This window comes from Elephantulus edwardii, unplaced genomic scaffold, assembly GCF_000299155.1.
Source record: "Elephantulus edwardii isolate Elephantulus edwardi_28Jun2011 unplaced genomic scaffold, EleEdw1.0 scaffold00085, whole genome shotgun sequence".
NCBI lineage: Eukaryota > Metazoa > Chordata > Mammalia > Macroscelidea > Macroscelididae > Elephantulus > Elephantulus edwardii.
Genome location: NW_006399835.1, coordinates 6,576,136 through 6,598,439, shown reverse-complemented (window position 1 = coordinate 6,598,439; position 22,304 = coordinate 6,576,136). Strand labels below are relative to the sequence as shown.

Sequence of the window (22,304 nt, the reverse complement as noted above, 5' to 3'; positions counted from 1 at the left end):
GTAAATACATTGTTGTTGTTGTTGTTATGTACTGTCAAATCGTAATTGATTCATAGCTGACCCTCCAGCAGAGTCTCAGAGGCAGCAAGTTGCTAGGAAGGGGATTGACTATCTTTCTCTTCCTGAGGGGTTGATGGATTGAAACCAAGTGCTTTTGGGTAAGAGGCACAGCTCCTTGCACACAAGGCTACCAGCATTCCCTGAAACACAATAGTGCCAAAACACTTTTAATTTGCTAATGTCCTTCTGAGTAACTGAATAAAGACATACTTCAATTTTGTTTAAAAAATCATTAAATAAGAAATTAACAACTGTAATAATTATGTTTAAAAAATAACACATTAGCTATAAAGAATAACTCATATTTATATACACTTGCTATTTCTTAGTTTGATTTTCAAACCAGCCAAGAATTCCTATCTCTTGTAAAACTATATATTCAATACGCTAAAATTAGTGGTTTATGTCAATGGGCACAAAGGCATTTCAAAATTTACTATCTTTGCATCAAGTGAAATATATAAGTAATAGGTTCACAAAGATGAAAGAGAGTGTTGATGTTACGAAAGGACAAAAGGTATGTCTGCTACACTTAATATAGTTGAGCTATACATTGCAATTCTCAGGTATGCTAAATGTGAAAATCACCAGGTGTGTGGAAACCTCAGTCACTCCTAAGACTTAAGCTTGTCAATTATAGGTTTATGTGAATTAAAATGTGAATTGAAAAACAAAATTAAAGCACAGGTATGAAAGTTTGAGTATATTTTGAAAGATCCCAATGGTAGAGATGTAATTAGGGAAATTATCGTATTTCAGTTCGCTCAGTAAAGAATCTTTTTCAGAACATGCAAATAAATTTCCTAACTTGTATTTAACTTTCTTTTACATCTTCAAACAGACTTAAGAAAAGACTGTTGGTGAACATTATATTATCTTTCTACTGTCTTGCAAATTAGGTTTCATTTTTCCAGTTTCACAAATGAAGAAACAGAAGCAATTGAGCAAGATAGAGCTGAGATAACCATGAATCAAGTCTTTGTCTCTGCCTCTTGTAGGTTCCTTTATACAATTTATTTCCTTAAATACTATTTAAGACTGAAATTTTAGGATTCTAAGCCAATTTCAAGAAGAATCTAAGAAATTACTAGTAAATGCATAGGAGGTCAAATTGGAAAGAATTTTGGAACCTATCTTGTCTATATATCTCAATTTGAGACTAAATTATTGAAAGAATTATTTTAAAAAATCAAGACATGAAATGTAGGACAATTAGTTTTGTTGTAAATCTATTCCCTCAGTAGCAAATGCTTAAGGTTTTATCTAATATGAGCATGCAGTCGGAATAAGTTGTAGCATCAAGACTTCTTTTCCTTTTATTTTACTTGTTCCGTCCTTTGCAGCCAGGGAATTCAGCATCTGTTGCCAATTAGGCTCATCAGCACTCTACCATGGAGTCCCTGCTGATCCACTGACTCTTGTTAGTGGATCAGCAGGGGCATATGGTTGCTTGGGATGAGATTTTTAACCTTCTCCCCGCCAGGGTACATTTAGGAGCCAACATAAACCACAGTAGTCTTTTAGAATTAAGCCAGACACACCTCACTGTCTGATACCAATCAGTGGGCAAAAAAGACATTAAGAACAGGAAGTTGTACTAACAACTTCTACCATTTTTGTGTTAGCCAGTTCAAAGATGCCAATTGGAAAAACTATTTTCCATATACAACCTACAGCTTTTAGGAATCATAGGTATTTCAGATACAGAGGGAAAACAACTTCCAGTTTTTAATTTTATGAAAAATTGAGAATTACTATTATTATGTATTCTGATTTATGTTAAATGTACTCTAGACAAGTTGTTGTTTTTTGTTGTTGTTGCTATTATCTGCCATTGAGTTGCCTGCAACTCACATAGACCATATGTACAATAGATCCGAAGCATGCCCTATGCTGAGCCAGTGTCACTGATTCCGACACATCTATCCTCATTAACCCAGTTTCTGTGACAATCCATCTCATTCAGGATCTTCTCTCCTGAGTGGTCAGTCTCTCCATACTTCTGAGCATGATGGTCTACTCCAAGGATGGTCCCTCCTGGCCATATGCTCACAGTACCAAAAAATAAATGGAATTTTTCTGTAGTAACAAAAAGAACTCAGAGAAGGAAACTAAGAAAACAATACCATTTATAATATCCAGCCACAAATTGAGCTACTTGGGAGTGAATCTTAACTAGAGACACCAAAGTCTTATACAAAGAAAGCTATAGAACATTACTGCAAGACACAATAAAAGACCTTAAAAAATGGAAAAATATTCCTTGATCATGTGGAGACTCAATATTGTGAAAAACGACAATTTTTGTGATCTACACAATCCCAATCCAGATACCAAATTCCTTTCTCAAGGAGATCAAAAGGGAAATTGCCAAGTTTATTTGTAGAGGAAAGAGACCCCCCAAAAAGCTAAGCACTTCTTAAAAACAAAAATGAAGTGCATAGCACTACCTGACCTTAAAACCTACTACAGTGATAGTAACAAAAAGAACATGGTACTGGTACAATGATAGGTACACAGACCAATGGCACAGAATTGAGAATCCAGAAAGAGACCCATCTATCTTTGGCCAACTGATATTTGACAAGGAAATAAAACATATCAAATTGGAAATGACAACCTCTTTAACAAATAGAGCTGGCAAAAATGGACTGCTCTCTGCAAAAAGCTTAAACAGGATCCACATCTCACATTCTACACACACACACACACACACACACACACACACAACAAAAAACAAACAAACAAACAAAAACAACTCAAGGAATACTGAGAGTAAAGCCCAAAACCGTAAAATTCATCAGAGACACACTGGGATCAAGCCTAGCCAGCTTCATCTATGGTATAAAGACACTGCCAAATACAGCCACAAATGTACAGTCTGGAAAGGATAAAATTGATGAATAGTAAGCATAATTCCCTGTTGCAGAGTGGATTATATTTGGGATGGGGGTGGGGCTGGGGGGTGTGCTGGAGGGATTGTATACCAATGAAGGAGTTTCTTTTTTGCTTTTCAAGGAGAGGAGCAAACGGGGATTGGGGGTGGGGGTGGGGAGGGGAGAAAAGTGCAACAATGAATGAATGGAATTCCAAAATCTCTGTAGATGTTCATTGAAATAAAAAAAAATTTTAAAAAGTTTATTAATAGGACCCTCTAATGATTAAATACCTGTGTGCATCAAAAATATTTTCCAACAGAGTAAAAAGAAAACCTATTGACTTGAAAGTACATTTGGAAATACCATTTCAGATAGGGTATCATATCAAAAGTTTACAGAATCTTACTGTTCCTCCAAAAGAAAAAAGGCTGATAGTTCTATTATAAAATGGGCAAAAGACATAGAAAGACTTCTCACAAAGGAAGATATTTGGATGGCCAACAGACACATGATGAAATGCTCAAAATCACTGGAAATATGAGATATGCAAATCAAAACCACAATGAGATCCAGTAACAGTGGCGAAGTTTAACAGGACAGCAAGTAATAAATGTAGGAGAGGTAGGAACTCCTATACACTCTTAGCGGAATTGTAAAATGGTACAATCACTGTGGAAAGCAGTTTGGTATTTTCTCAAAAAGCTGAACTTAGAAATTCCATATGATCTAGCTATTCTACTGCTTGGAATATATCCCAAGAGAATGAAAACTAAGGCAGAGTTGGTGACTTTTACACCATTGTTCATAGCAACGCTATTCACCATTGCAAGAACATGGAAACAGCTCAAAAGTTCAACCACATGTGAATGAATTGAGAAATTATGGTACATTCACACAAAGGAATACTATACAGCATACAGGAAGAATGATTTTGAATATCACTACCTAACTTGGGAGGAACTGGAGAGAATTATTCTGAGTGAACTCAGTCCCATAAGGAGAAATACCATATAAGATCATTATTGTAGTAATAGATAACTTGTAAAACGTGTTTGAGGATCTAAGGGTGGGAGAGTCAGGATAGAGGGGTTAGGATTGAGGGGGGTAAGATCACAGGGTCACACAATTTGATGGATGGAGGAAGGAGTGGGTAAAGGAAATGGGAAATGTCCAGTGTGGGGAAAAAATAGTATACATACTTTGTAAGTAAACCAATAAAAATAGTTTTAAAATAGTACAATCTTCGTTATGCAGATGACAGAACCCTGCTTGCTGAAACTGAGGAGGACCTGAAGCACCTGCTGCAGAGGGTCAAGGACTGTAGCCTCCAATATGGATTGAGGCTCAATGTCAAGAAGACAAAGATTCTCACCACTGGGCCAATTGGAAGCATCAGGATGGATGGTGAAGAGATTGAGATAGTTAACAGTTTTAGTTTACTTGGTTCCACAATCAACACTCTTGGTAACAGCAACGAGGAAATTAGGAGACAAATTGCATTGGGAAAGTCAGCTGTGAGGGACCTCTCAATAGTACTGAAGAGCAATGGTGTCTCTCTGGAGACTAAAGTGCATCTGATACTGGCCATGATCTTTGCAATCACTTGTTATGCATCAGATAGTTGGACAATGACCAAGGAGGATAGAAGGAGAATTGATGCCTTTGAGCTGTGGTGCTGGAGAAGAGTATTGAGAGTACCATGGACTGTTAGGAAAACAAACAGATTCATCCTGGAAAGGGTTAAACCTGGTGGCTCTTTGAAGGTAAGGATTCTGAGGCTCCGTCTAACATACTTTGGACATGTTATAAGAAGATACCGGTCCTTGGAGAAGGACATCATGCTGGGGAGGGTGGAGGGACAGCACGGGAGGGGAAGGCCCTCTATGAGGTGGATTGATTCAGTGACTGGGATAATCGGGATGGGAGTGTCAGAGACGGTGCAAATTGGCACAAGACAGAGCAGAGTTTAGGGCTGTTGTACGTAGGGTCGCTATGAGTTGCAAGTGACTCGATAGCACATAACAACAACAATAACAACAATATAGTGCACAATAGTAATTTGAGTATGCTCTTAAATAAAATTTAAAAAAAACAAAGTGAAGAAAAAAAATCCTAGACTTCAAGAAGAAGCCTGGTTTCACCCTCTTCAAAATGGACTTTTTTGTTTTCTTGGCAGTCAACATACATTCAATAGGCATCAATTCTTCTTGTCATCCTTAGTCATTGTCCAACTCTCTGACACATAGCAATCAATTGCAAAACCATGGCCTGGATCACGTTCGCCTTAGTGTCTAGACTGGAATCGTTCCTTCCCCAGTAATCTAGAGAGGTCCTTTACCATAAGTTTTCACATCTTTTTATTTTCTGACCGGTGGTGTCAAAAGTATTGATGGCAGAAACAATCTGATATTTCAGCAAGCTGAAATTGTTAACAACCTCAATAATTTTTTCCATCTACCATGGTTCTTCCAATTGGTCCCATGGTGGAATCTTGGTCTTCTTGATGTTGAGCTTCAATCCGTATTGAAGATTATAATCCTTGAGCTTCTGCAGCAAGTGCTTCAAGTCCTTCTCAGTTTTAACAAGGAAGGTTGTGCCATCTGCATAACTCAAGTTGTTCATGAGTCTTTCTCCAGTCCTGATGCCTCATTGCTTCTAAAAAAAAAAAAGTCCAGAATCTCACATGATTTGTTCCACATATGGATTAAAAAAGGTATGAATATTGGACTAATCCTTGATTCATTCCTTTACTGATTTTACAGAAACAATGCAGCATTTCTTTATTCGTTCTGAAGACTGCTTCCTGGTCCACATACAGGTTTTGCATGAGTACACTCAAGTATTCTGGGATTCCTATTCTCCTCAAGGTTAGCTATAATATATTGTGATCTGTGTAGTCGAGTGCATCTTCAATGAAACACAGATAGACATTCCTCTGGTATTCTTTGCTCTCTTCCAAGATCCATGATTGGCAATAATATCTCTAGCGTCATGAACCTCTTAGAAACCCAGCTTGTATTTCTGGTGGTTTTCTGTTTATGTACTACTGTTCCATACATCTTTGTATAATCTTCAGAATGATTTTGCTTTTGTGTTGTTGTTGATGTTGTTATGTGTCATCGAGTCACCTGTGACTCATAGCGACCTCATGTACAGTAGCCCTAAACCTTATTCTATCTTGTGCTAATATTATTGTTTCTGACACACCTACCCCAATTGCCCTGGTCACTGAATCAATCCATCTCATTAAGAGTATTTCTCTCCTCCACTGTCTCTCCACCCTCCCAAGGGTGACATCCCACTCTAAGGACTTATCCCTCCTGGCAACATGTCCAAATTATGTCAGATGAAACTTCAGAATCTCTGCCTCCAAGGAGCAGCCTGGTTCCATCCTCTCCAGGACAAATCTATTTGTTTTGCTATCAGTCCACGGTATATTCAATAATCTCCTCCAACTCCACAGCTCAAAGGCAACAATACGCCTTCTATCTTCCCTAGTCATTGTCCAGCTCTCTGATGAAGAGCAAGTGATTGCAATGACCATGGCCTGGATCAGGCGCATCTTAGTCTCTAGACTGACATCGTTACTCTTCAGTACTTTGTAGCGGTCTCTGATAGCAGACTTCTCCAATACAATACCTCTTTTAATTTCCTGGCTGCTGTGGCCAAGAGTATTAACTGTGGATATTAGTGATACTGTTCAATAATTTCCATGCTCTTTCGGGAAACCTTTGTTTAAAATGAGAACTAAAGTGAATCTTCTTCAGTCAATTGGCTAGGTAATTCTCTTCCAGATTTCTTGGCACATCCTAGTCAGTGCATTCAGGGCAGTGTCTGTTAGTTGAAATATGTCAATTGCTATTCTATAAATTACTGGAGCCTTATTTTTTGCCAATTCCTTGAGAGCAACCTGAACTTCCTCCTTCATCAGTATTGCCTTATGTTCATTCTTGAAATTCTTCAGTGTCTCTCAGTTCTTTTTGGTACAGTGCCTATGTGTACTCATGCTGTCTTCTTTTAATGTCTCCTGAATAATTCAATGTTTTATATAATTCTATTTAGATTTGCCTGTATTTCAACTTTGCTCCTTGTGTGTAAGTAGTTGGTTTATCAAATGAAAGGCAGGTGGTTTGAATTCACATGCTGCTCTGAGAAAGGAAGATGGGAAATCTCCTCCCGTATAATTTAAAAGGTTTGAAAACTCACTGCAGGGTCAGATGTAAGTCAATTCTGACTTGATGGGAATGAGTTTGAGGCTATGGCTGATCTTAAGAAGAATGGGAAACCCAGAACACCTAATTGTGCTCATGCAGAACCTCTACTTAGACTGGGAGACAGTGGTCAGAACACAGTAAGGAAACACACTGCATGTTTCAAAATCAGAAAAAGTGTGCATAAGAAATTTACCATGTTTTCATACCTTTTCAATCTGTATGCAAAGCAGGTCATTCAAGAAGCTAGACTTTATAAGGAGTTATGTGGCATAAGGATTGGAGGAAGACTCATCAACAACCTGCCTTATGGAGATGATACAAACTTACTCCTTACTGAAGCTGATGAAGACCCGACACATCTGATGCAGAGGGCCAAGGACTTTTACAAAGGTCATAACTTGCAACATGGATTTCAGCTCAGCATCAAGAAAACAAAGATTCTGGCCACAGGACCAATTAGAAGCATCATGAGAAATAGAGAAGAGCCTGAGATTATTAACAATTTCAGCTGGTCAGTTCCAAAATCAACAGTCTTAATTGGTACCAGCTCTCTGGAAATCAAGAGGTAAATTACATTAGGAAAATCTGCTATTAGGGACCTCTCTGGAGAGCTGAAAACAATGATGCCAGTCTAGGAACTAAGGTTTGCCTCATACAGGCCACGAACTTTGCAATTACTTGCTATGCTTTAGAGAGCTGGACAATGACCAACCAACAATGACAGAAAAAGAATTGATGCCTTTGAATTGTGGTGCTAGGGAAGCGTATTGAACTACCATGGACTGCCAAGAGAAAAAAAAATGGGTCTGTCCTGAGAAACAAGCCACTCCTACGAGGCAAGGACTTTGAGATGCCACCTCTCATATTTTAGGCATGTATCTAGGAGGAATCAGTCTTTGAAGAAGTATATCATGCTTGGAAGAGTGGAGAGACAGAGCAAGAGAGGAAGACCCCAGATGAGATGGATTGACACAATAACTGAGGTAATGATTGGAGGTGTATCAGAGACAGTGAGATTGGTGTAAGATAGATCAAAGTTCAGAGCTATTGTGCATAGTGTCACAGTGAGTCATATCAAGTTGATGGCACATAACAACAACATACCACATTATATGACATGGATACTGATATAGATGATAGAGGTAGAGATAGTGTGTGTGTAAATTAACGTAATCTTATTAAGTTCTAAATTGTGTAATGGAACTATGATTATGAGATTAACAAAAAAGGGCGTAATATATTGACTGCTAAAAAGATGGGAAAATTATAGTGAATATCTACTTTTCTTTGTAATGATTTTCTATATAATCTGATTTATACATAATTCTGTTGTTGATATTCATAGTGAGGCATGATCTTTATCCATATCATATAGTGTAACAAAGCAAACAAGTAAATTCAATTTGTGTCTGTGTGTGTGTATGTGTGTGTGTGTGTGTGTGTGTATGTGTATGTATATATCTTGTTGTTTAGTACCATCAGGTCCACTAGTGGGTTTTCACGGGTAGTAAATCACATAAATGAAGAGTGTCCATCTTGCTCTACTTTTGCACCCCTTAGGTGCTATCGAGTATGACTCATAGCAACCCTATAAACAATAGACCTGAGACTTAACGTGTGACATTTTCACACATATTGACACATTATATTGCCCACTGCAGCAGTCACTGTGTCAATCCACTTAGTTGAGGGTTTTCCTTTCATTCTCCATCTCTTTACTTTCCAAAAGTGATGTCTTTTTCCAAGGAATACCATCTCTAGCAACATGCTTGAAGTATGTGAGACAAGCTTTACCATTTTTGTCTCCAAGGATCACTCTAGCAGCCCCTTCTCCAAGGTATATTTATTTGTTCTTTTGGAAATCCATGGGATGTTCAGTACTTTTCTCCACATATATATACATATGTATTTGTTGTTGTTGTTATGTGGCATTGAGATTGGGACTCATAAAGACTCTATGTACAATAACTCTGAAATCTACCTTATCCCAATACAGACTTACTGACTCCTACACACCTATCCTATTGCCCCAGTCCTGTCAAACATCCTTCTAGGTGGTATAGCACAGGTCTGTGCGTTGCTGTACAGAGGTAACTCGTGGTTGTTGTGATGCTGAAGACTGTGACAGTGATGTGCCAATCGTGGTAATGGGCACCCATGGTGGACAGCGTTGGCTGGAGCTTCCAGACTAAATCAAGCCTGGAAGCAGGAGTGGCATCCACTTCCGAAATGGCTTGCCTCCGGAAACTCTATGTACGAACAGTGCTCAGGCTGTTCGTTCATAGGGTCTCTATGAGTCATCTATGACTCGATGGCACCAAACAACAACAACAACAACATTTGTTGTTATTGTGTGGCATTGAGATTGGGACTTATAATGACATTATGTACAATAACTCTGAAATCTACTATAGACTACAATATGGATTGAGGCTCAATGTCAAGAATACAAAGATTTTCACCACTGGACCAATTGGCAACATCAGGATGGATAATGAAGAGATTGAGTTTGTACACAGCTTTAGTTTGCTTGGCTCCACAGTCAACACTCTTGGCACCAGTAGCCAGGAAATTAAAAGGTGCATTGCCATGGGAAAGTCTGCTGTTAGGGACCTCTCCAAAGTACTGAAGAGCAATGGTGTCTCTCTGGAGGCTAAGGTGCGTTTGATACAGGCCATGGTCTTCACAATCACTTGTTATGCATCAGAGAGTTGGACAATGACCAAGGAGGATAGAAGGAGAATTGATGCCTTTGAGCTGTGGTGCTGGAGAAGAGTATTGAGAATACCATGGACTGCTAGGAAAACAAACAAATTCGTCCTGAAAAGGATTAAACCGGGTGGCTCCTTGGAGGCAAGGATTCTGAGGCTCCGTCTAACATACTTTGGACATGTTGTGAGGAGAACACGGTCCTTGGAGAAGGACATCATGCTTGAAAGGGTGGAGGGACAGTGCAGGAGGGGAAGGCCCTCTATGAGGTGGATTGATACAGTGACTGGGATAATCAGGATGGGAGTGTTGGAGACAGTGCGATTGGCAGGACAGAGCAGAGTTTAGGGCTGTTGTACATAGGGTCGCTATGAGTCGCAAGCGACTCAATGGCACACAACAACAACCTTATGCGAAGACAGCCTTACTGACTCCTACACACCTATCCTATTACCCCAGTTACTGTGTCAATCTATTTCATTTGAGGTCTTCCTCTCCTGCGCTGTCTCTCCACTTTTGCAAGCATGCTGTCCTTCTTCAAGGACTTGTCTCTCCTGGAACTTACTAACAGTAAGTGAGATGGAGCTGCGAAAGCCTTGTCTCCAAGAAAAAACTTGTTTTCACTCTCTCAAAGACAGACCTGTTTTTTTCTCATGGAGTTCATGGTATGTTCAATACTTTTGTCCAGCACCACAACTCAAAGGCATCAATTCTTCTTCTGTCATCTTTAGTCATTGTCTAGCTCTCTGATGCATATTACATAATGTATAGTAATGTACTGTAATGCATAATTACGAAGACCATGGACCATGGTTTTGATTAGGTTCACTTTAGTCTCCAGACTTACATTGCTTTTTAGCCATTTGGATAACTCCCTAACAGGCGACTTTCCCAATGTAATTAATCTTTCAATTTCCTGAGTGCTAGAGCCAAGAGTGTTGACTGGGGAACCAACAAGTTAAGATTGTTAAGAACCTCAATCTCTTAACAGTCATGGTTCTGCCAATTGGTGAGAATCATTTTCTTGCTGTTGAACTTCAATCCATTTAAAAGTCCTTAACCTTCTATAGCAAATGCTTCAGGACCCCCTCGTTTTTGCCAGGAAGGTTGTATCATCTAGACAATGTAGGTTGTTGATGATTCTTCCACCAATCCGGATGCTATATTCTATCTCACAAAATCCACCCTCCTGAATGATCTGTTCCACATACAGATTGGAAATGTATAGATACAGGACACATTCTTGATACACTCTTGCTTTTCCTGATTTTTAAACCATGCAATCTTTCCGTGATCTGTTCTTATGACTGGTCCAAGTGTAGATTTTGCATTACCACAATCAAGTGTTCTGGGATTTGCATGCTTCTCAAGGTTAGCCACAATTTGTTGTGATCCACACAGTCAAATGCCTTTGTATAGCCAATGAAGCACAGGTAAACATTCCTCTTTTATCAATGCTTTCAGCCAAGTTCCATCTGACATTGGTGATAACGTCTCTAGTATTATGTTCTCTTCTTAGCCCCATTTATATTTGTAGTAGTTCTCCAGCACAGTATTTTTCCAGTCATTTTTGTACAAAATTCAGCAGGATTATGCTTGCATGTGATAATGGTGATATTGTTCAATAATTTCCACACTCTGTTGGGTCACCTTTTTTGAAATAGGAATAATAATGAATCTCTTCCAGTCAGTGGGCCAGATAATTATCTTCAAGATTTCTTAGTACAACCTTGTGAGCATGTCCAGAGCAGCATCCATATGTTATAATATGTCAATTTGTATTCCATAAATTCCTGGGGCCTTATTTTTGCCAATTCCTTCAAAGTAGACTGAACTTCCTCTTCATTCATTGTCTCTTGATCATATCTTGTTTCATAAAATTATTTAATGCAGCTGAATCTTTTGGGTCCAGTGACTCTGTGTACTCTTCCATCTTCTCTTAATGCTTCCTGGACCATTCAATATTCTACCCATAACATTGTTAACTATTGGAACTTGATGCTTGAATTTCTTCAGTTCCTTCAGGTTAAGAAATGCTGAGCAAGTCATGTGGTTTTCATTCATTAGTGTTCTAGTTATGTGCCGTTGTTATGTGTCGTCGTTATGTGCCTAGGCCTCAAATCTGTTCCTGACCTGGTTTTTAAATTCAGGTGGTATATACTCAATGTCAAACTTTTGTTCCTGTATATTTGATCTAAATTTTTTTAGCTTTAGTTTGAACTTGCATGTGAGAAGTTGGTGGCTTATTCCACAGTCTGCACCTGGCCTAGTTTTCACAACTGATATTGACCTTCTCCAATCATTCTTTCCACAGATGTAATTGATCTGGTTTCTTTGCAAACTGTCAGGTCAAATCCACATATATATAGTTGTCACTGGTGTTTCTTTGAAAATATATTTGCAATTAATAGATCATTAATTGTACCAAATTCTATCATTTTATCTCCAGCCTCATTTCTTTCACCTAGTCCATGTTTTCTAACGATACATCATTCTTCCCTGCTCCCAACTTTTGCATTCCAGTGACCTTGATTGCATGTTTAATTGACTTCTGACTGCAAAAATTGGTAGAAATCATCTATTTCCTCCTCTTTGGCTCTGGTTGTTAGTGGTTATATTTGAATGATAGTGGTATTCCCTGTACTTTCTTGTATGTTACTGTTGTTGTTGTTGTTATGTGCTGTTGAGTCACCTGTGACTCATAGCAACCCTATGTACAACAGCTCTGAAACTTGTCCTATCCTGAGCCAATCTGTTTCTGACACTCTTACCCTCATTACCCCAGTTACTGTGTCAATTCATCTCATCTGGGGTCTTTTACTCCTACGCTGTCCCTCCACCTTTTCAATCATGATGTTCTAATATGTGAGACAGAGCTTCAAAATTATTGCCTCCAAGGAGGAACTTGTTTTCACCCTCACCAGAACAGATCTGTTTTATCTCTTAGCAGTTCATTGTATGTTCTATACTTTTCTCCAGTACCACAACTCAAAGGCATCAATTCTTCTTCTGTTATCTTTACATGTTGTCCAGTTCTCTGATGCATAGCAAGTAATTGCAATGATCATGGCTCGAACCAGGTACACTTTAGTCTCTAGACTGAAATCACTGCTCTTCGGCACTCTGGAGAGATCTCAAATAGCAGATTTTCCCAAGCAATTTGTCTTTTGATTTCCTGTCTGCTGTTGCCATGAGTGTTGATTGTGGAACCAAGCAAGCTAAAATTGTTAACAATCTCAGTCTCTTCTCTGTGTACCATGATGTTGCCAGTTAGTTCAGTGGTGAGTATCTTTCTTACTATGTGTATGGGTATTATCTTGCTGCTCACAACATTTTGTTTCAAGATGGATCTAGGAATGATCTTTTAAACTATGAAAGTGAACCCATTTCCCCTCACCTTTTCATCTCCTGCATAGTATACCATATGACTGTCTGATTTAAAATGCCCCATGCAATCCATCTCATGTAACTAATACCTAATATGTCAATATTTATGCTTTCCATTTCTTAACAATGTCCAATTTTCCTGTATTCATCCTTCTCACATGCCATGTGCTTTGTATTAAACATACTTATACATATGAATTAACTATATATAATGTTTAAGGGGGAAATGCTATCTTTTTGAAAATAAGGAATTTGAAAGTTCATTTTTTTTTTTAATCCTAGTACCTTTCAGGAAGCTCTAGTGAAGTAATCCTTAGGAAATTGCACTGCTATCCTAAAAAACCAGTGCCTCTCTGCTGGTTCAAAGCCTCCAGCAGCTCCAGGGAAGAAAGATGGATAGTTTACTTTCATGGGATTTACAGCTTTGTAAAACTCACTGGAGTGTCGATTTAAATAGGTTTCAACTCAACAGCAAGATGAGTGGGATTTCTTTCTCATTTATTATCTTGTAATAGTATGATTCTCATGGTCTTTGAACTATTATATTTTTAATTTATTTTTACTTTTTACTGATTTATTTACAAAGTTCAAATACATTATTTTTCACACAAGGTCCTTCTCATTTCCCTCATGCCCCTCAGCCATCAAATTGTGCGACACCACACTACCTTTTAAAATTCTAGATAAAGTTATTTTTATTTCTTTTGAAACAAAGGAGAAAAGAAATAATTAGATAAATGTAATTGGTCTAATAAACTACAATTATGTAAACTTAACAGTCTGCATTCTGCTAGATTAATTGGATACATATTTGTCTTTAAGAAGAATCAAAAGATAGAATCTCATTTATGCTACATATTATTAGTAAGTGAATGTAGCTTCACTGAAATATTTACTAATAGAAGAAATAATAATTTAAAAAAACACCAAAAACTTAATACAATTTTGCTAAATCTCTGCTAGTTTTGCTATTGTTTAAATAAGTCATAGGGTGCTTTCATAGCCTTAATCAAAATAAAATAGTTAACAATTTTAATCTTTTCTCCATCTATCATAATGTTCCCTATTGGTCCAATGGTAAGGATTTTAGTTTACTTAATGTTGACATGTAATCCTTATTGAAACTGTAGCGTATCAAGTCCTCTTCACTTTCAACAGGGAAGTTGTTTCATCTCCATAGAACAGGTTTATGATGAATCTTACTTTGATCATGATGCCACATTGTTCTTCCTAAAGTCTAACTTCTTCAATAATTTGCTCAACATACAAATTGAATAAATATGGATAAAGGATACAGTCATGACACACACCTTTCTTGAAAAGTGTTCCTTTACTCTCTTTGGGCAACCACCTTTTGATCCAGGTGTAGGTTAGAATGAATAAGATTAAATGTTCGGATGTTCCCTTTCTTCTTAATATCAGCTGTAATGATATGGGATCCACACAGTCCAGGGACTTTATATGGTCAATAAATCACAGATTACATCCTTCTGGTATTCTCTATTTTCAGCTAAGATCAATTTGATATCAGAAATAATGTCCCTGGTACCCCAAACTCTTCTAAATCCTTTTTCCATTTCTTGTCTTTCTCTGTCAAAGTACCGTTTCAGCTTTTTTTAAAAAAAGACAATTAATGTTCAGCAAGATTTTACATGCATATGATAGTAATGATATTTCCAATATTTTTGTCATTCGGTTGGATCACCATTTTAAAAAAAATAAGAACAAATATTTATCTATTCCAGGCAGTTAGCCAAATTGCTGTCTTCTAGATTCCTTGGCATATTCACTGATTTTATGATTCAATGACTAAGGATGACAGAAGAATAATTGATATCTTCAAATTGTGGTGCTGGAGTTGTGAAGATACCATAGACTGCCAAAAAAAACCAAATAGGTCTGTCTTGGAGAAGGTGAAACCAAGTTTCTCCTTGGAGGCTAGGATTTTGAAGCTCTGTCTCACATATTTTGGACACATCGACATCTCACATACTTTGGACACATCAACAGGAGAGATGGTCCTTGGAGAAGGGCATCATGGTCAGAAGAGTGGAATGACAGGGCAGAAGAAGAGACCCTGGATGAGATGGATTGATTAATTGGGACAGTAGAGGTTGGTGTGTTAGAATTAGTAAGACTGGCTCAGGACAAGTAGGCTTCAGAGCTGCTCTGCATAGGGTCACTATCAGTCACTTGACAGCACATAGGAACAACAAAAACCCACCAATTTCACTTCACTTAAATCCACAATATTTAGTACCACCAGTCAAGAAATAAAAAGCCTGAAAGAAAAAGAGTTGGGGAATGATGCCTATTATAAGAAGGATTTTGACACGGCCTTGAAGCACTATGACAAAGCCAAGGATCTGGACCCCACCAACATGACATACATCACTAACCAAGCAGCCGTGTACTCTGAGAAGGGCGACTACAATAAGTTGCCGGGAGCTTTGTGAGAAAGCCATCGAGGTGGGGAGAGAGAACCGAGAAGACTATCGACAGATTGCCAAAGTTTATGCTCGGATTGGCAGCTCCTATTTTAAGGAGGAGAAGTACAAAGATGTCATCCATTTCTACAACAAGTCTCTAGCAGAGCACGAACCCCGGATGTGCTCAAGAAATGCCAGCAGGCGGAAAAAATCCTGAAGGAACAAAAGCGGCTGGCCTATATCAATCCTAACCTGGCTCTGGAGGAGAAGAACAGAGGCAAAGAGTGTTTCCAGAAAGGGGACTACCCCCAGGCCATGAAGCAGTACACAGAAGCCATCAAGCGGAACCCACGAGATGCCAAACTGTGCAGCAATCGAGTTTCAGCTGGTGCTCAAAGACTGTGAGGAGTGCATCCAGCTCGAGCACACATTCATCAAGGGCTACACACGGAAGGCGGCAGCCCTCGAGGCCATGAAGGACTACACGAAAGCCATAGATATCTATCAGAAGGCGCTGGACCTGGACTCCAACTGTAAGGAGGCAGCAGATGGCTACCAACGCTGCATGATGGCCCAGTACAACCGGCATGACAGCCCTGAGGACGTTAAGCGACGGGCCATGGCCGACCCCAAGGTGCAGCAGATCATGAGTGACCCGGCCATGCGACTCATCCTAGAGCAGATGCAGAAGGACCCCTAGGCACTCAGCGAACACTTGAAGAAACCTGCCATAGCACAGAAGATGCAGAAGCTGATGGACGTGGGTATAATTGCGCAATTCGGTGATGACTCGGTCACCCCTCTTCCCTTCGCCCCCATGTGGAAAGAGCTGGGACCGTGGCCAGCAGCACCGAGCAGAAAGAAGAGAAGGGGAAGAAGCAACTTCTCTCTTTATATTTATACCCACATCCATGGAGATACAGAGACTCACACTTGTTATCCATACAGCCGCCCCGGCCTCCCAGCTCACGCATGGTCTGCGCTGCCCTCGGTTCCATGTCCACCCGTCCCCTCAGATCACTATCTTGGCTGCTCTCCCATAGTTGGTTCTTTTTTATTTGGAGCAGTGGGGGTGTGGGGAGGGGAGAGTGTTCTTCCCAACCTCACGTCCCAGCTGTCTTCACATTGTTATTGGCCACATCACCTTCAATAAAACAACCCAGTGGGCGTGGTTAAAAAAAAAGAAGAAAGAAAAAGCCATATCTCATTGAGAAAAATTTGCTTTTAGGGACCACACCAAAGTTTTGAAGAGCAATGATGTCCTTTTAAAGACTAAGATGCTCCCAAGCCAGGTAATAGTCTTTTTGGTAACTTGCTATGCAACTTAAAGTTAGATAATGACTAAGGATTACAGAAGAAGAATCAATGCCTTCAAGTTACGGTGTTGGTCAAAAGTACTGAATGTCCCATTGATTGCCAAAAGAACAAATAAATATGTATTGGAAAAAGAGTAATTAGAATGTTTCTTTAAGCAATGACAATGAAGCTTTACCTCATATGCTTTGAGCATGTTCTTAGGAGAGGTTAGTCTTTAGAGAAGGATTTCATAATGGGAAAGGTGGAAGGTGCTTTGAGAAGAAGATGCTCAACAAAACGAATTGACATGGTGATTGTAACAATGGGCTCAAGTATATCAAAGACGGTGAGGATGGCAAAGGATAGGCAAGTTTCATATTTGTTGCTCATAGGGTTACTATGAGTCACAGTTTACTCAAAGGCACATAACAACAACAACAACTGGTAGCCTAGTAGTAAGGAGCTGTGCTGCCAACCCAAAGGCACAGAGTTCAAATCTACCAGCTGACAGTGATTTACTGCCTCTAAAAAACTCACTGGATGATCAGCTATGAGTCAGTACCAACTTGATAAATCAACAACACATCACAACAACAAAAAGGAATACTGTAAATAACATCCCCCTAGCTATTCTGTTGGACCAGTATTTTGTTCAGTAAAATATAATTATCCTATAAACCCATAATGATGAGTTTTAATTACTAAAATAGTAAAAGTATTTATAAGTAAATACTTAGTTCAAATGATCGGCAGTTCAATTCCTTACAGAAATGTGTAGAAGTGACTGGGTGGGAGGATACCCACAAAAAATAAATGAACTAAAAAACAATCAGTGAAAACACTATGGAAACATTATGAAATTAACAGAATTTTTAAAAAGAACTAAGTTATTTAGATCTTTAGAAAAAGTAAGATGAAAATTAGAAATAAATAATGTCAATATTGATAAAATACATGTTCTACTTTGACACACATAATTTACCAACAGTTGCAATCAACTTTAGGCAACTCTGGTAGCATAGGAACTCCATTAGTATAGGTGCACTGCAGTCTCAAAGGTGCATGGCTCAAATCCACCATCTGTTTTGTAGTAAATGATGGTCAATCTCCTCCTATGTAATTTACTACAACAGGAAATTCACTGAAGGATTAGCTATGAGCCAACACTAACTCCATCACACACAACAAGGACTGGTGGCTTAATAGTAATATATTGCTGTCAACACAAAGGTATGTAGTTTGAATCCACCAGCTGCTCAGAGGGAGAAAGGTGGGACGTCTCCTTCCTTGTCAGTTCTGAGTCTATGATACACACAAACAATATTTTAAGAAGTACTAAAATTAAATTCTGATGTCTGCACTAATTTTCTAAGTAAATGAAGCATTACTTTCTAAAAAGAAATAGTCTTTGCTTTTGGTATCATGTGAATTTTGGATGCTATCTTCATTATACTTGAAATCAATGTTGAAATTTCAATATCTAGTTCTTAAAAGAAACATCTCGCTTTAATCAATTTCACTTCAGGCTTGTGCCCAAAAATTTAGTGATTGACAGTCACCACATGCTCTCTGTGATGTCTGAGAGAGCTCTTCAAAGAAATATGTTCAATTTCCACTCCTCTGGACTTGACATATATTCCTATATTATTACATCTGTTCTATATTATCATACATCTCCTTCTTCCAAACTGTGCTTTCACGGTTAATATGTAAAGTTAGGCCTCCAGCTTTTCTGTCATTCTCTTTCACTAGAAATATCAATTCAAAGTGCTCATACACATCTCTTACAATACTGCTGTCAAATACACATTGGCTATTAGATTATACTGTAGTTACCATGGGCTGAGCAATGTGACTGATTTATCTTTATATTTAGCACTAGAAAATAAAAGTATAATTTTGCAGATAAAATTTTACTTCTTAATTATATAAGAATTATATTTAGTTATTTGTATGCTTTCTTTTTCATTGTCTCCAGAGAATTTGAGAGCTAAACATAATGATGCATGAACATGTCTAAAACACTCTGAGTTATTGCTACAATATTTCTGGTATGTAGACTCTTTTGACCATGAGATCAAAGCTTTGAAGCCACTTTTAAAATTGAACATAACATTCAGAGAAGTCAAATATTCTATTCAGTAACGATAGGTAGGCTAAGAACTCCTCTTGTAGGGCTCCCTGATACCCTTTTTAAAAAAAAAAAACAAAAAACAACGGTATTTTGTAAAATTATAAAGTTATTTAGAACTTTAGAGAAAATAAGATGAAAATTAGAAACAATGCCAGTATTATAAGGTACATGTTAATAATCATAATGTTGTTGTTGTTATGTGTCGCTGAGTCTCCTGCCACTCATAGCGACCCTATGTATAACAACCCTAACTCTGCTCTATTCCTTGTCAATCTTATTTTCTCTGACACACCTACCACCATTACCCCAGTGACTGAATCAATCCATCTCATAGAGGGTCTTCCTCTCCTGTACTGTCCCTTCACCCTCCTAAGCATGATGCCTCTCCCCAAGGACTGGTTCTGCCTTGCAACATGCCTAACGTATGTCAGATGAAGTTTCAGAATCCTTTCTCCAAGGAGCAGCCTGGCGTCTCCCTCTCCAAGACAAACTTGTTTGTCTCTAGCAGTCCATTCAGTACTCTTATCCAGCACCACAGTTCAAAGGCATCAGATGTCTTTCTACCATCTCTAGTCTTTGTACAGCTCTCTGATGCATAGCAAATAATTGCAAAGACCAGGGGCCTATATCAGGTGCACCTCAGTCTCCAGACAAACAACACTGTTCTTCAGTACTTTGGAGAGTTCTCTAACAGCAGACTTTCCCAATGCAATTCACCTTTTACTTTCCTGGCTGCTGGTACCAAGAGTGTAGACTGTAGAGCCAAGCAAACTGAAGGTATTAACAATCTTAATCTCTTCACCATCTATGATGATGCTGCCAATCAACACAGTGGTGAGAATCTTTGTTTTCTTAATGTTGAGCTTCAATACATATTGAAGGCTGCAGTCCTTGACCTTCTGCAGCAAGTACTTCAGGTCCTCCTCAGTTTCAGCAAGAAGGATTGTGTCATCTGCATAACACAGATTGTTGATGAGTCTGCCTCCAGTTCTGATGCCACACTTCTCATAGACCCCAGCATTTAGATAATCTCTTCCACATATGGATTGGAAATATATGGAGATAGGAAACATCCTTGATGCACACCCTTCCCAATTTTGAATGATGCATGATGTTAAATAAATACTCCATTAAGATATTGTGAATCTCAAACACTGTATGTAACTTTAAGTCTCATTTATACTGTTTCAATTTCTATCTTATCTAATGTTTAAGTAGATAGAAAAAGAAAAAGACATTTTAACCAAAAGCCAAAATTTTATACGTTGTTGTCAGGTGTCATGTAAACTCCAATTTCTAGCCGCTCTATATATAATAGATACTTTCCCAATCCTGTGTTATCCATATAATCATCACTGTGCTTAGGTTCAGTCTTTGAGTCATCATGTCAATTCTGTTCATTGAGATGCTTCCATTTCTTTACTGACCTTTTTTACTTTTCCTAGTGTAATATCTTTTTCCAAGGAATACCATTTCTAACAACACACCTAAAGTATGTGAAATGATGTATTACCATCTTTCTAATAAGCACTCTGGCTGCACTTTTCCAAGACAGAACTGTTCATTCTTTTGGCAGTTCATGGTATATTCAATATATATTTTAATATCTATTTAGTCTTCAGTTTGTGTTCTAACTTTTAAAACACTTCCCATAATTCTCAGCTATGTGGTAAGACCATTGGTTAAAATATCTCATTGCCAAAATTAGTCTGTTCTTCCTAATTGATCGATGATATAAACGTATTAATTTAAAAACAAAACACAATGTATGGCAATTTTCCCTTACTTAGTCTTCTTCCCCCCAAATAATCTTTATATTGTTATTAATATGAAAAAGCAATTTTGCAATAAAATTGTAAACAATTCAGAGTTGAATCGTGTCCTACTCTAGAAGGTTTGTTATCAAAAAAGGGAAGAAATAAATAGGAAGGATTACTTGATGTAAAAAGTAAAGAAACTGAGTGTTATTGATCTTGGGGAGAAAGACACTTGAGAGAAAAGTAGAAGCAGCAATGAATTTTGAGGACAGCAGTCTAAGAACTTTTAGAAGATGAGTTTGATGTGCTCAGATATTATTTATTTTCTTCAGAAACTGTTGTTGTTGCTCTTGAATATTGATGATTAAGAACTCAGTCATAGCTAACCTTCCAGTGGGTTTTCAGAGGCAGTAAAGTATATGGGAAGAGAGGACCCATTTTTTGTCCTGCAAAACAGCTGGTGTATTCAACCCACGTACCTCTGTATTGGCAGCACAATTCCTTACCACTAAGCCGCTAGAATTCCCTTAGTGTTGGTAACTAGAGACAATTAGAGCTGCTCTTTTGAGGCTGTGTAGGTAGGTGTCTATCGCTTCCACTACCCTGACAACAGATACAAAATAATTTTCATATTCTTTCTGCAGCTGTGATTAAGAGACATCTTGGATGGTATATGTTTTATTCATGTGTCTTATATAATTCACAATGTTTAGCATATTTCCTTTAGTGGCTTTGCTTTTGCATGATATGTTCTTCCCCTATTTGGTTAAACCTTCATGTTTCATGATGCATCATCATCTTCAATATTTAGCTTGAGCCTAAATTAGTATAAAGAATAAATGTTTCCTCCAACATGACAAAATAAATAATTCTTACATAGTTTCATTTGAAAAAGTAAAGTACAGTGTATATTAATTCCAAAAGTAATGAAAATAAAACCTCTGTGTAGCTCTGTGTTCTCATGGGGTATTAAGAGTGTCAAAGCTACTTTTAAGAATATGTATAACTAACTGTCTTGGAATATAGCTCAGAAACTGATCTAAAGATTCTGATCTGCTTATAGTGACCTTAAGCAAAAATCTGCTAAATTTTCTGGGGATGAGAAATTTTATTGGTGAGGAAAGTTAAAGCATAAAAATGTGCCTTCATTGTTGTACTATTTTTTACCTCTAAAATTGTGTTATTGTTGTTGTTATGTGTCATAGAGTCAACTAAACTCATAGCTACCCCATGAGCAATAAATCTGAATCATTTCCTATCTTGAGCCAGTCTCACTGTATGTGAAACACCTGCCCCCATTGCCATAGTCACTGTGTCAAACCATCTTACGCAGGGTCATCTTCTCCTGACTCTCCACCCTTTCAAGCATAATATCCTCCTCCAAGGATTGGCCACTCTTGGTAACATGCCTAAAAAATATTAGACAGAGCTTTTTTTTC

The 22,304-nt window shown here is 38.1% G+C and overlaps 1 pseudogene; it reads left to right on the top strand.

The window, feature by feature from the left end:
* Window positions 1-12,928: 12,928 nt before the first annotated feature.
* On the top strand, window positions 12,929-16,831 carry LOC102868263 (annotated as a pseudogene).
* The last annotated feature ends 5,473 nt before the right edge of the window (window positions 16,832-22,304 follow it).